This window comes from Otolemur garnettii, unplaced genomic scaffold (assembly GCF_000181295.1).
Source record: "Otolemur garnettii isolate 467f Iridium unplaced genomic scaffold, OtoGar3 scaffold00022, whole genome shotgun sequence".
Taxonomy (NCBI): Eukaryota; Metazoa; Chordata; class Mammalia; order Primates; family Galagidae; genus Otolemur; species Otolemur garnettii.
This window is the reverse complement of record NW_003852417.1, coordinates 9082479-9093806: the sequence shown is the minus strand read 5'-3', so window position 1 is coordinate 9093806 and position 11328 is coordinate 9082479. Positions and strand designations below refer to the sequence as shown.

Here is an 11328-nt window from a genome sequence, read left to right as displayed (position 1 = left end):
AAAAACAAAAAAAAAAAAAAAAAAAGAAAGAAAGTAAGTTTCCCTCTAATTCTATATTTCAGTTTTCCGTATTTCCCCTCCTAAGTCAACCATAGCGACAGTTACCAGGATTTACAGCCAGTTTCTCAGACGCACATTCTATGTGCCAGTTAGGATTAGTGCTTCCCCGTCTTCTTGCCCTCCGTGGCTCCGTGGCTTATTTTCATAATAGAATTCATTACACTGAATGGGAATTGTTTACATTTCTGTTTTCTACTCTAAACTGTAAAATTTTTGGAAGTAAATATTAAGTTTTATTAAATCGTATTCATAAGATAGACAGTGTTTGGTATAATAAAGGCAATTGATAAAAAATACAATACCTAAATGAGTTACACCTATAGATTTTCTGTTTCCAGATGCTCTCAAGTTGTAATGTCCGGCATCCTCACCTTCTTTTCCTCTCCCAGCATGTCTCCTTTGGATAAAGTTCGTGAAATGGCATCTCATGATGAATGTGGCTCTGTGTGGGTAGATAAAGAGCTAATGAGCTTTGTTGGCCTTTAGAACCCACGTGCAGGAAGATGGGTATCTTCTCCTTCTCTGCTCTCCTCTGAGAAGCCACAAAGGACAGTGCTGCTTTCTTGCTTTGAAAGGCTTCTAAACACTCCAGTTTGCAGAATCCATCCATTATCATTGATTACACGGCAACAGGACACTCATTTGATTAGAGGAAATGATTACTTAGGATTTTTTTGCTAGAACAGCCGATGTTTGCTAAATTGGAGTTTTAACCTTTTTACCTCAATGAGGTTTCTTTTCTTGAAAACTTACTGAGTTGCATGTTTCTGAGCATCCTGGGGTTCTGTCTTACGACCATTGGAAATCTGCTCTTTGAATCTAACAAGGCAGCATTGTAAGGCTTTGACTGAATTTAGGAAAAGGGTGCTAGTTCTGTCATCTCTGGCTATATTTGTATGTTGAGAAATTTGTCTTTTAATGTCTGTATTTGTCCAAATAACAGCTAAGAATTACAACTGGTAGATTATTTGATTTTTTTTGTCTCCAGTGTGAAATAACAGCCAGCTCTTTCTTCTTCTTACCATAAATGTGAGGGTATTTGTCTAGAGCTGCAATGTCTAAAAGTTACTTGAAACTTGTGTTGTATTGATGTAGCCAATACATAGGTTGGGTTGATTTGTGTTGTGGATGTGTGAAAGAGAAAGGATTTTTCCTGGAATTGTCCTATTTCTTGAGTACTACATCATGAATAATGGGAAAGAAAATCTTTCCTTTGAAAATGAACTGTCTGTGGCATGGCCAGGTTGTGATAAAATATTGTTCTTCAAGCTAAGTCCTACTGAAATTGGTATTATGACCTTTTTCTCACTTCAGATTTTTGAATCCATTAAAAAACAGATTGACTTGGCTTGGTAGATAGGACAATTGTTACCAAGAGTCAGGAAAAATAAGTCCCATTTTTGGCTCATATGAAATTGAGCTATGTTATTACCAAGATTTAGGTAGGAGTATATATACTCTCTAAGATATATTGCTACTGACTCAAGGGTGCAAAGCATTATTTTTGAGATTATCTCATTTACATATTAAAAGAGGATACTTTTATACCTTGATGTTAGGCGCCTAATTTTATAAGGAGCAGACAAAACCTATTAGTTCTGGGTCGTGGGAATAGTATTTGGGACAAAGTTATGGAGTAAAGTACATAGAAAGACTTTTTTCTTTCACTTAAAAGTATTTTTCCATGAGCCAGTAATAAAAAAGTTAGATGAATGTACACAAACTCCAGCTACATGACAACTTTTATAAGGCACCGATGGCTTGAATTACAGTTTCCTTATCTGAAACAATCAATGTTAATTACTTCAGTAATTATTGCTCGGAATCATGCTGTTTCTTGTTGCGATATTTTGAATAAAACGTTTTTCTGATAAGGGGCATCGTGTGGTATGGCGGATGCAGATAAACTATTGTTCTTTAGGTTAAGTCAGTTTAAATTGTTATTCAGACATTTTCTCACTTCAGTTTTACTCAACAGCCTCTTGCTCATGGACTGTTGTGAAGATCAAATGGTGAAATTATTTTAGTAAATATTCTGAAAAGACATTTTGCTTCAGTGTTGTAAGGAGTCCAAAGGGGACCTGCTTCTTTAAAGAGTCTAGTCTGGTAAGAAAACAAGAGATTCTCAAACATATGGACTTTAAAAGAACTCTTTTTCATTTCACCTCCTTTAGTAGTGCCAAGTATATGTGGATATTATTACATGTCCTTAAATTCTAAGCACCATTTTTCTTCTTTTATTCAATGGAGATAACAATGGCTCCCTGCCTCCCTGTGCTGCTTCTTCCAAGAAAAAAATGACCAAAGAAATAGGAAAACTCTTAACCTTAAGATTCCCATACAAAGGGAGGGAAAGGGGAGTTTTTAAGGAACAGACAAAACGTGGTGTGAAGCCGGATGTTTGTAAACTTGCCATAATTTTTATGATTAATTTTTATGACCTCAGTACCTGGCACAATACCTGAAAAATAGTAGATACTTATTAAATGGCTGTTGAATAGATAGGTAACTGTTTTGATGGATATTCTTATCCATTTAAGTTTTATTTTTACTTTATTAAAATATTGAATTTATTTCACATGTATATTTTTTTCTCCCCACCATTTCCCTTTCTGACCACCACTACTAATTTGTCCTATCATAATATTCTATACATACGTAAAACCAAATGAAGGGTGGAGTGCCATCAACAAAAACTAAACAGGCATTTTGGACAACACATTCTGGCAATGGAACCTGGACAACATTAATCAAACACGGTAGGGAAAGCTCTCACTCTGCATTATAAAGAGGACAGCCAGATACCAACTGTTACAGAAATGAAATAGGATGGAAAATTTTAACAAACTATTTAAACTATTTTTTTAAAGACACTTCCTCCACTGCCAGAGATCTTGAATAGCCTCCTGGTCAGTTATCCCAAAGCAATTCTTCACAAAATTGATGAACTTGGCTTCCACTTTGGGAAGAGAACCACCTTTTTCTATGTATTTTTGGCTTACTGTCTTCTATAGAACTAGGTCCTTTTGGTGTTTTAGGAGCTTTTTTCTGTTTTTTTTTAAGGATTCTTGACCTTTTGATCTTGGTGTTGATGGTTTTGAATCCTTTCCATTCTGGTTTGATGTTTGTGCAGTTTTGGGTAGAGTGTCTCATACAGATTTCTTCACTGGAGTTTTTTCTTCAGTTTCCTCCTCATCAAAATCTTCTCCTCCTCCTCTCCTTCTTCTTCTTCTTCAGCAGCAAGTTTTACTTTCTTCGGTGGAACTTTGCTACCACCTCCAGGGGCAGATTGCTTTCCAGATGTACCCAAGAGTTTCACATCCTTCTCCCCTTCATCCTCTGACTCTGCATCTTTTTCCATAGCCACTAAGTGCTGCCCACTAATATGTACAGTCCCCAAACCACACTTCAACCGTAGGACCATTGGTGGTGGTATTTCAAAGCCCCCAAGAGAAAACGTTAGCTGTACAGACATTTTCAAAGTTGCCAGTGTTGCTTTAATTGAACCATCATCATAATTCATTGTCCTGCTTCAGCAATGTGCAATTAATCCTTTGCATCAGCCCCTAAACTGACCGTTCTTAAAGATAACTGGTGCAATTTGCATCATTATCCACCTTAAAGTGATAATCTTCATCAGCCTTTAGTTCACAACCAAAAAGACAGTTCTGAGTTCAAGGGGCTCATGTCCATATCCACGTCCCTTGAATCTTCCACGAGGTGGTGGCACGCCCTTAGGTGGGAGAGAAGGCAGATGGAGGTAAAGGACTACTGTTCCAAGGAACAGCTGTTCAGGACCCCATCTTAAATTTTAAAGAAACATTATAAAAGTTATAGCTCCGTAAAAAAAAAAAAATAAAAAAAAAGTTATAGCTCCGTAACAATTAGAACTTCTTGTCCTGCAAGTATTTAGAGAAAAAAGTGGCCAGAACACAATACATACCTTTGTATTTTTATAGCACATTTCATATTTTCATACATATGGAGAGTTCCCTTTCAGAAGCCATTCAATTTATACTGTTGCTATCAGTTTATGAGAGTTTTCTCCTATCCTCAGTATCCCTGAGAATTCATACTTGTTCTGATGTTCGCCATTCTAGAAGGTAAAATATAACGAAGCTTTAGTGTACAAACTCAGCAAGTTGGTGATCTGGGCCTGAATCTTATTCCTCTACTCATTAATTGTATAAACTTGGTCAGTAACATTATGGAGTTTTCTTTTATAAAATATAATGTCACATTATTATTGTTTATTGAGAGATATTTTGTGCTATCTGTCACGATTTTTTTTTCTTTTTTTATTACTTTTAAAAAAATTAAATCTTGGCTGTGTACATTAATGCAATCATGGTTTGTCGAGATTTTAAATGAGACTGTCCATAATATTTTCTAATGGTTGTAAATATAGATTTGGATATATTAATATAGAGATATTATGTAGTATGATGTTCTAATTTCATACTGCCCTGCAAACTCGGAGTAAGTGGTAAAACTCCTTAACACTTTCTTTCACTTGTTTGGGTGAAATTGGCTTCTTACAGGGAACTCTCCTTTATCTTTCAGATTCCAAGGGCAGGATAATCCTTTTTATTAATCTTTGAATGTCCAGAATTAACTATATTTCCTAAAGACAATAAAGACTTAATATATGCTTGATAATTTATTGGATGAATGAATTAATATACACATAAAAGGCTTTTGGCCATATAAAGGTCTTTTACTCCCCTTCAGATGAAACTCTGTAAATGATTGCTAGTTTTGTTCAACATTCACAGCAGAAATTCTAGGGATACAAACAACTAATATCTCAGGTGTTCCTTTTGCCATCCTACTGTTGAAAGAAGAATTTAAAAAAATATCTTCAAACCTCATTTTAGGAGCTTTTGAAAGGCCATTTCTATTTATTTTCCGGAAGAATGCAATATTGGCGATAGCGTGCAATTTCCTCTCTTCCTGTTCATGGCAAACAGCATCACTTCCTCACTATTATCTGGGTTGCAAGTTGAAGACGCCGCTGTTGCTAGAGAATAGACTTTGTCGGCAAGTGTCTGGTCAACATTTGTAACTAGACTTAGATGACGCTGTGTTAAGAGAGAGAAGCTCATCACCTTTGCAGATGGCACAAGCTTTTCATTCTGAAATCAAAGAACAACATGAGAGGCCAGAACACTGCATTGAACCTAGCAAGTTTGACCTTTAAAAGGCATAGTGTAAAGTACTGCTTTTAGGTTTAAATAGTCGATGGCACAAGACAGAGACACAGCTTGGTAGCACTTCTAGCAAAAAAAAAAAAAACAAAAAAAACCAAAAAAAACCTTGCCTTTAACTGACCACACGATCAATTGAGCCTTAAGTAGCTGGTGACTGTTAGTACCTGAACCCAAACTTAGCTTTACTAATTGGTGCATAGTAAGGGTGCTACTCTGTCCTGCTGAGATGAGATTGTACCTGGAATACTGGACTCAGTTCCTAATAGAAATTTAGGAAGAGCCTTATTCAATTGTGCCTAGAAATAAAAATCACGTGATTTTGAGTGATCTTAATAATGTATGTGTGTGTTTCTTTTTATTCTATAAGCTGTGATTAAGGTACTGGATATATCCGAGAAAGGTATTTTTTCAGAAGTTCAGTAGAACTGGGATCTGAGAAAATTCTGTGTGAAAATGGGACAAGTCTCATTTAATTCTCAGTTTCTCTCTAGAAGAGAAAATAAGAATAACAGGTATAGTTATAGGAGGTAACTTTTGACTACTAGCGAGCTATCACTAGAGATAATTAGGTGTGCAACTTTATGAGGTTAGTGTCTTCATGACTGTTTGACACGGGGGGATGCTAAGGCTCAGAGGACAAAGGCTAATGGCCAGCAGTTAGAGACCCGGCTTTCTAACTTGAGTTTCCATGCACTTGTCACCATTTTCCCTCCAGACACAGAAGTGGATGTCCCCTGAGGTAATGGGTATCTTTTTAGTCATGGGGTGTGGTTAAGCAGAGGCTCAACTAAATATCCTTCTGTCGGGGATGTTGTGCAGGTTACTTTTGAACTGAGGGTTAGAGGGCAGGTAAGGACCCACTGGAAGTTAGTTTTTCCTAATTCTGCATGAAATCCGTACTCTAGTATGTGGACTCTGCTTTGTGGGACCTTAAAAGGTGCTCCAAGAAAACAGGATACTTTCATCAAATAAGCTTGAGCTAAGGGAGTGCTGGGTTAAGCCAGGTTTCACAGGTTTATTTACTGTGAAACATCTATAAAGCCTTTAATATGCTTATGTGCATTTTAACCTCTTAAACATACTTGAAAAAGAGAATCCTTTTCCTCCTAGTGCTCTGTAATATTTCTCATAACTCCCATGCTGTGGAACACAGTTTGTGAATACTGAGCTAATATCCCTTTCATTTATAAGAGACCATGCAGAGAAAATAACCCAGATGGGTTTGATAATGTCCACTGTGTTCAAAGAACAATGTGAAGCCAAACCAACTTTGTAAAAAAGACTATGGCAAGCAAATTATCTGCTTATCCCCCCTGCACTGTTTCTAGTAGTAAGAAACATGAATTTGAGTAATGATCTAAATTTGCACCTTAAGAGTTTATAACCAACATGAAGTCGTATACATTCTCCTTCATCTAGCTCTCCCTTCTGGGGAGTTTCTGAGAGGGATAGGGGAAATCTCCCAAGGTGTACACAACACAGGAGGGAATCTGAGGGCTGAGGAGGATCCAGACGTGGAGGTGGAAGGAAGGATGTCAGACTGGATGCCCTATCTCTAATTTGAAGGCACTTTCTGCCTGAGGCTGCACAGCCCCCTGCAAGCTTGAATGGCTCCTGTAAATTTAACAGGACTCCTGGAAAAGTCACTGGCAGTTCAAGTGATTCACTCTCAAGTGGCAGAATTATTGGGCAGGTGAAGTGGTTCAGTTCAGTTAGGCACTGTGATAATTTTATGTCTCTAAGCCGCTGGGTGCCCAGACATTTGGTCAAACCTTACATTTGGTGTGTCTGGGAGGGTATATTGGAAAGAGATTTACGTGTGATGGGGTAGCCTTAATTAAGAGGATTGTGAGTGTGCTTTGTCTAATCATCTAAGACCTAAGTAGAACAGGAAACTAGACTGCTTGAGCTAGCATATTGATCTTCTCCTCAAGCTAGAGACCAGGAGAGTCACATCATCAGCTCTCCTGGTCTCTAGCTTGCCTTATAGATCTTGATACCCATCAGGCATCATCACTGCATGAGCCAATTCCTTATAGTATCTGTCTTTTCTGTCATCTGCCCATCTATCTATCCCATTGATTTCTCTGGAGCGCCCTAATGAATATAGGTTCTCGTTGGATACAAGCAACTGAAACTCCCGCAAATTATCTCATGTGTTAGATAATTTGGATTTCAGGGGAACATATGTGCACAGAAAACTGGAAAAGCTGAATGATCTGGTCTTGATAGAGTAGAGCTGGTAATGGGATGTTAATGTCTTCGTAATCTGCTCAGCTACTTTATGAATATCTGTTCAAATCTCCACTTGCTAGAGACTTATTCATGCTCTTCATCCTGTATATATGTTTCTGAACTTGATAGATCTTGCTTACTCAGATTCTGCTTACTTATACCTTTCTCTTTTATTTAAAACTCTATTTCATTGCATCTTTTTAATTTAGCTTCTAATTCTGTTTGGTTTTTTTTTTTTTGGATAGCAGTGCCATTTTTTGTAGGAGAAAACACAGTGGTCCCTGCTTCATCTTTTCCTGACAAGCCACATAGAAATCATTCATCTTCCTGTGGATTGGATTTCTGTAGTTAGGCCTTAGAGCTCTATCTAGGCCCAATCAGTTACAAATAGGAAATGAAGAATCATAGAATATAACATGGCCATCTGGACTTTCCCTTCTGCAAGGGTTATGCACTGGCAGCTTCTTTTAGAAGAGCTGTGGTGCATCCTACACTGTATTGTGATTGCTGGGACACTGCACACACAGAGAGGGGAGGGGAGGGGGAAGAGGGGGCATTTGACAGGTAGCTTTAGTGGCCCAGTGTCTTGTTTCACTTTATAAGGTGATGCTTAGCTATGATGCTTCAATTCCTTTTGTAGCCTGAATGATCAGAAGTCTTTGCGAGGTTCAGATAGGTAAAATTACAGACACATCTTTCCTGAAGTATCAAAGAGGCAACTGGCTTAATAAATGAATCCATGGCTATACATGTTTATTATTTATGTTGACATAAATATTAGACACATTTTTCCTTCTGTTGTACTCCTTATGACATACTCCAAAGCTTAGATTCTTTATCCCATATTATAGCTCATTTTTAACGCATGCAGCTTGCATTCAGCTTGAATGGAGAGAAATCTCGGCTGCCTGTATATGCCACCTGTATCCCTATGATGCTCTTTCCCCTACTGGGTAATTTGAATTCCCCTTGATTCTTCTTTTGCCTTATTTTGCAAGAGACAAGTGGTTCTCAGTCACAGCAGAACACTAGAATCTCCTGGAAGCAGTTAAAGAATTCTGATATCTGGTCTCTTACCCAAAGATTTGAATTTAATTGTTTGGGGTGAAGTTAAAGGTTTAATATTTTTAAAATGTGTCCCAGGTAGTCTTAAGGTGACCTAACTAGTACTGGAGGTCTCTTCCAGGTCTGTGAGTCAATAAGTCCACAAAATTCTGAGTTCATAGCCCAGGCCTGATAGATGGTAGATGTAATAGCTTTTTTTTTTTTCCCTGCCATTTTAACAGACTCAACTGTCTGCCAAAGAATCACTGTTAATTCTTGAAGAGGATAGATTCTTTCTCACCAGAACCTTATAAATGCATTTTATATAGAGAGATTCAGAATGGCTTCTAAAAAGTGTCACAACTCCAAAAAAGTAGACAATGCGTTTCTAGATATCTGCGTATTACCAGGGGATTTCCACTCCCAGGCTTGTTCGTTTATATCCTGTTTTGCCAAGCGGACAACTCTTACAAAGCATGAAAGATGGATTTATCTGAGCTGGGGAAACAGCAATGTGATTAATCATGCTGTTCCCTGCTGCTCTCTTTCTCTCCTCGACAACACAGTGATAGACCTGCTTGAGGGGATAACATCAGAGGCTTGACTGGCCCCCAATTTTTCTTTGCTCAGAGAGGATCTTCCGTGCCTAAAGGGAGAGCTAAGTCCCTGGAAAAAGTTGCTCTGACGTGTATTTAGCACTCAGTGAAACAATGGATGAAGCTTTTCTTCTATGCACTTAAACTCTGCTTATCAGAAAATATCCAAGAGCAATTTTACTTTGATTTTCTGTTTTATTAAAACAGTGACAATTAAAGAGAGAACATTACTCTAATTAAATAATTGAATAAAATAGCGAACAGATGCACTCTGGCTGCTGTGGACGGCCATTCTCATTTACAATGGGGAGCACAGCAAAACCATCTGGACTTTTTGTATTCTTTCACCCAAACGGGTTTTTGTTTTTGAGATGTCACTCCAAGAATTTCCATACTGTTAAGGTTACTGCTTCCAAGAGGACAAGGATAGATTAGAGAATAGTGTTGACAGTATGATTGATGAGGTCTTCTTTTAGACATCTCATACCTGTCAGAAAGGACCAAAGAGCCTTGCTTCTGCCTTTTCTCTTACTTAGTACTAGCAAGCAGGCTTGATATTAGGGAATCTTTTCTTATGTGACAATTCAACAAGATTCATCATCAAAATCTAAATTCCCCATGTACCTGACTGCCTCAAAGCAGAAATGGGACAGACATTTATGGAATGAATTAGCCAGCATGCATTCTCAGTTTGAGGACTGTTCTGATGCACATCATGGTACCATCTGCTACAATAACAGGATCAACTTCATTTTGTGGAGGGGGAGTATCTAAGCATTGACCCTTAAACATTTATGACCTATGAAAGGTAGAATGCAGGTAGCACCCAATCACTCGTCTGATGGCTGGTGGGTTGGTTTGTTTTTCCAAGTATGGAAAAAAAATTGGAAGGAACTTTTTAATCTTTTGCCCAAGGCACTTCATGTCCATCAGATTAGAATCATTGTAGTGCCTTTTGAAAGTCTCTGGGACACCTCAGGGCAGTACACTTATACTGCCAGGCTCACTTCTGCAGCCTGGTCTGGATCCTGGAGGAGATTGTCCCTGGTTTGATCCCATCTTCCCTGGGGAACTCAGTTTCACTGATGAGGATCCCACTGGTAACTCCATTAGACACATTGCTCAAGAGAAGGCCATTAGAACCCAATAGCAACATTCTTAGGCACTCTTACTAAGAAGAGCCAAATAAAGAATTTTCCATGTAATGAACTCACTTTTGTAAAACACCTCCAGCCAGGTACTAATTGGGAAGTGCTGCACATCTCCCAGAATACTCTGGATTCAAGGCAGGCCTAGAGAGGATAGCAAAATGGTTCATATATTTGTTTAACCCAAACCGATTTCCTCATGCCTAGGGTAATCAATATGAATTAGAGGCCCAAACCAAGGACTAAATGTTATACAAAAACTTGACTTATGCAATACTGCATTGTTCTCAGTTTTTTAATTAGCTGGTTTTAAAAATCCAAAAGAAAATCATTAGCAATATGGAGGCTGTACGATGAAAGACACACTATTGTACTTGTTAACATTTAATTATGCTCAGCTAACAGATTGATCCTATTTCAGCAGGTAATTTTGCTGCTTTTTTTCTTTTTAATTTTCAGAAAGCTGGACAAAGATCCAGGAATAGCACTGGGTAAGAAAAAGCTTAGAAGAGCTGTAAGAAATATCACAGGATAAATCATAACTTGCCCTTTGCAGAGTTCAGCAATGATGTAACTGTCGAGAGCCCAGGCCAGGTTAAATTGATGGAAACGTTTTTGAGACTTACAGAATTTTAGGCGTGTGTATCTCTAATCCAAAATATATTTTGACAGTAGTTGGTATACATTCATAAGCTCCATGACATTTGAACCTTAATAAAATAAATCACAGAGTAATGTTACATCAGTGCAGTGTCTTGTGTTATAGAAGGAAAATATGCTTTGAAATCAAAAGATTTGGGTTTAAAGCTCAGGGTTGCTACTTACCTGCCCTGTAACTTTGAGTGAGTTACTTACCTAGGCTCTGTGAAAGATTCTCCACTTGTAAAATGAACATAATACAGCCTTGAGAGGATTCACCATTAATATGTACTCATATGGCAAGTGTACTTGGACTTGGTAGATATTCCCAAGAAACGGTAGCTCCTTCCTCCTGTAGGAAGAGGAGGTACAGAAGATATAGGTTAAGATAGTGGC

At 38.0% G+C, this 11328-nt stretch overlaps 1 pseudogene; it reads right to left on the bottom strand.

Annotated features, from left to right (window-relative positions):
* Positions 1-2916: 2916 nt before the first annotated feature.
* LOC100949557 lies at positions 2917-10301 on the bottom strand (annotated as a pseudogene).
* Between the last annotated feature and the right edge of the window lie 1027 nt (positions 10302-11328).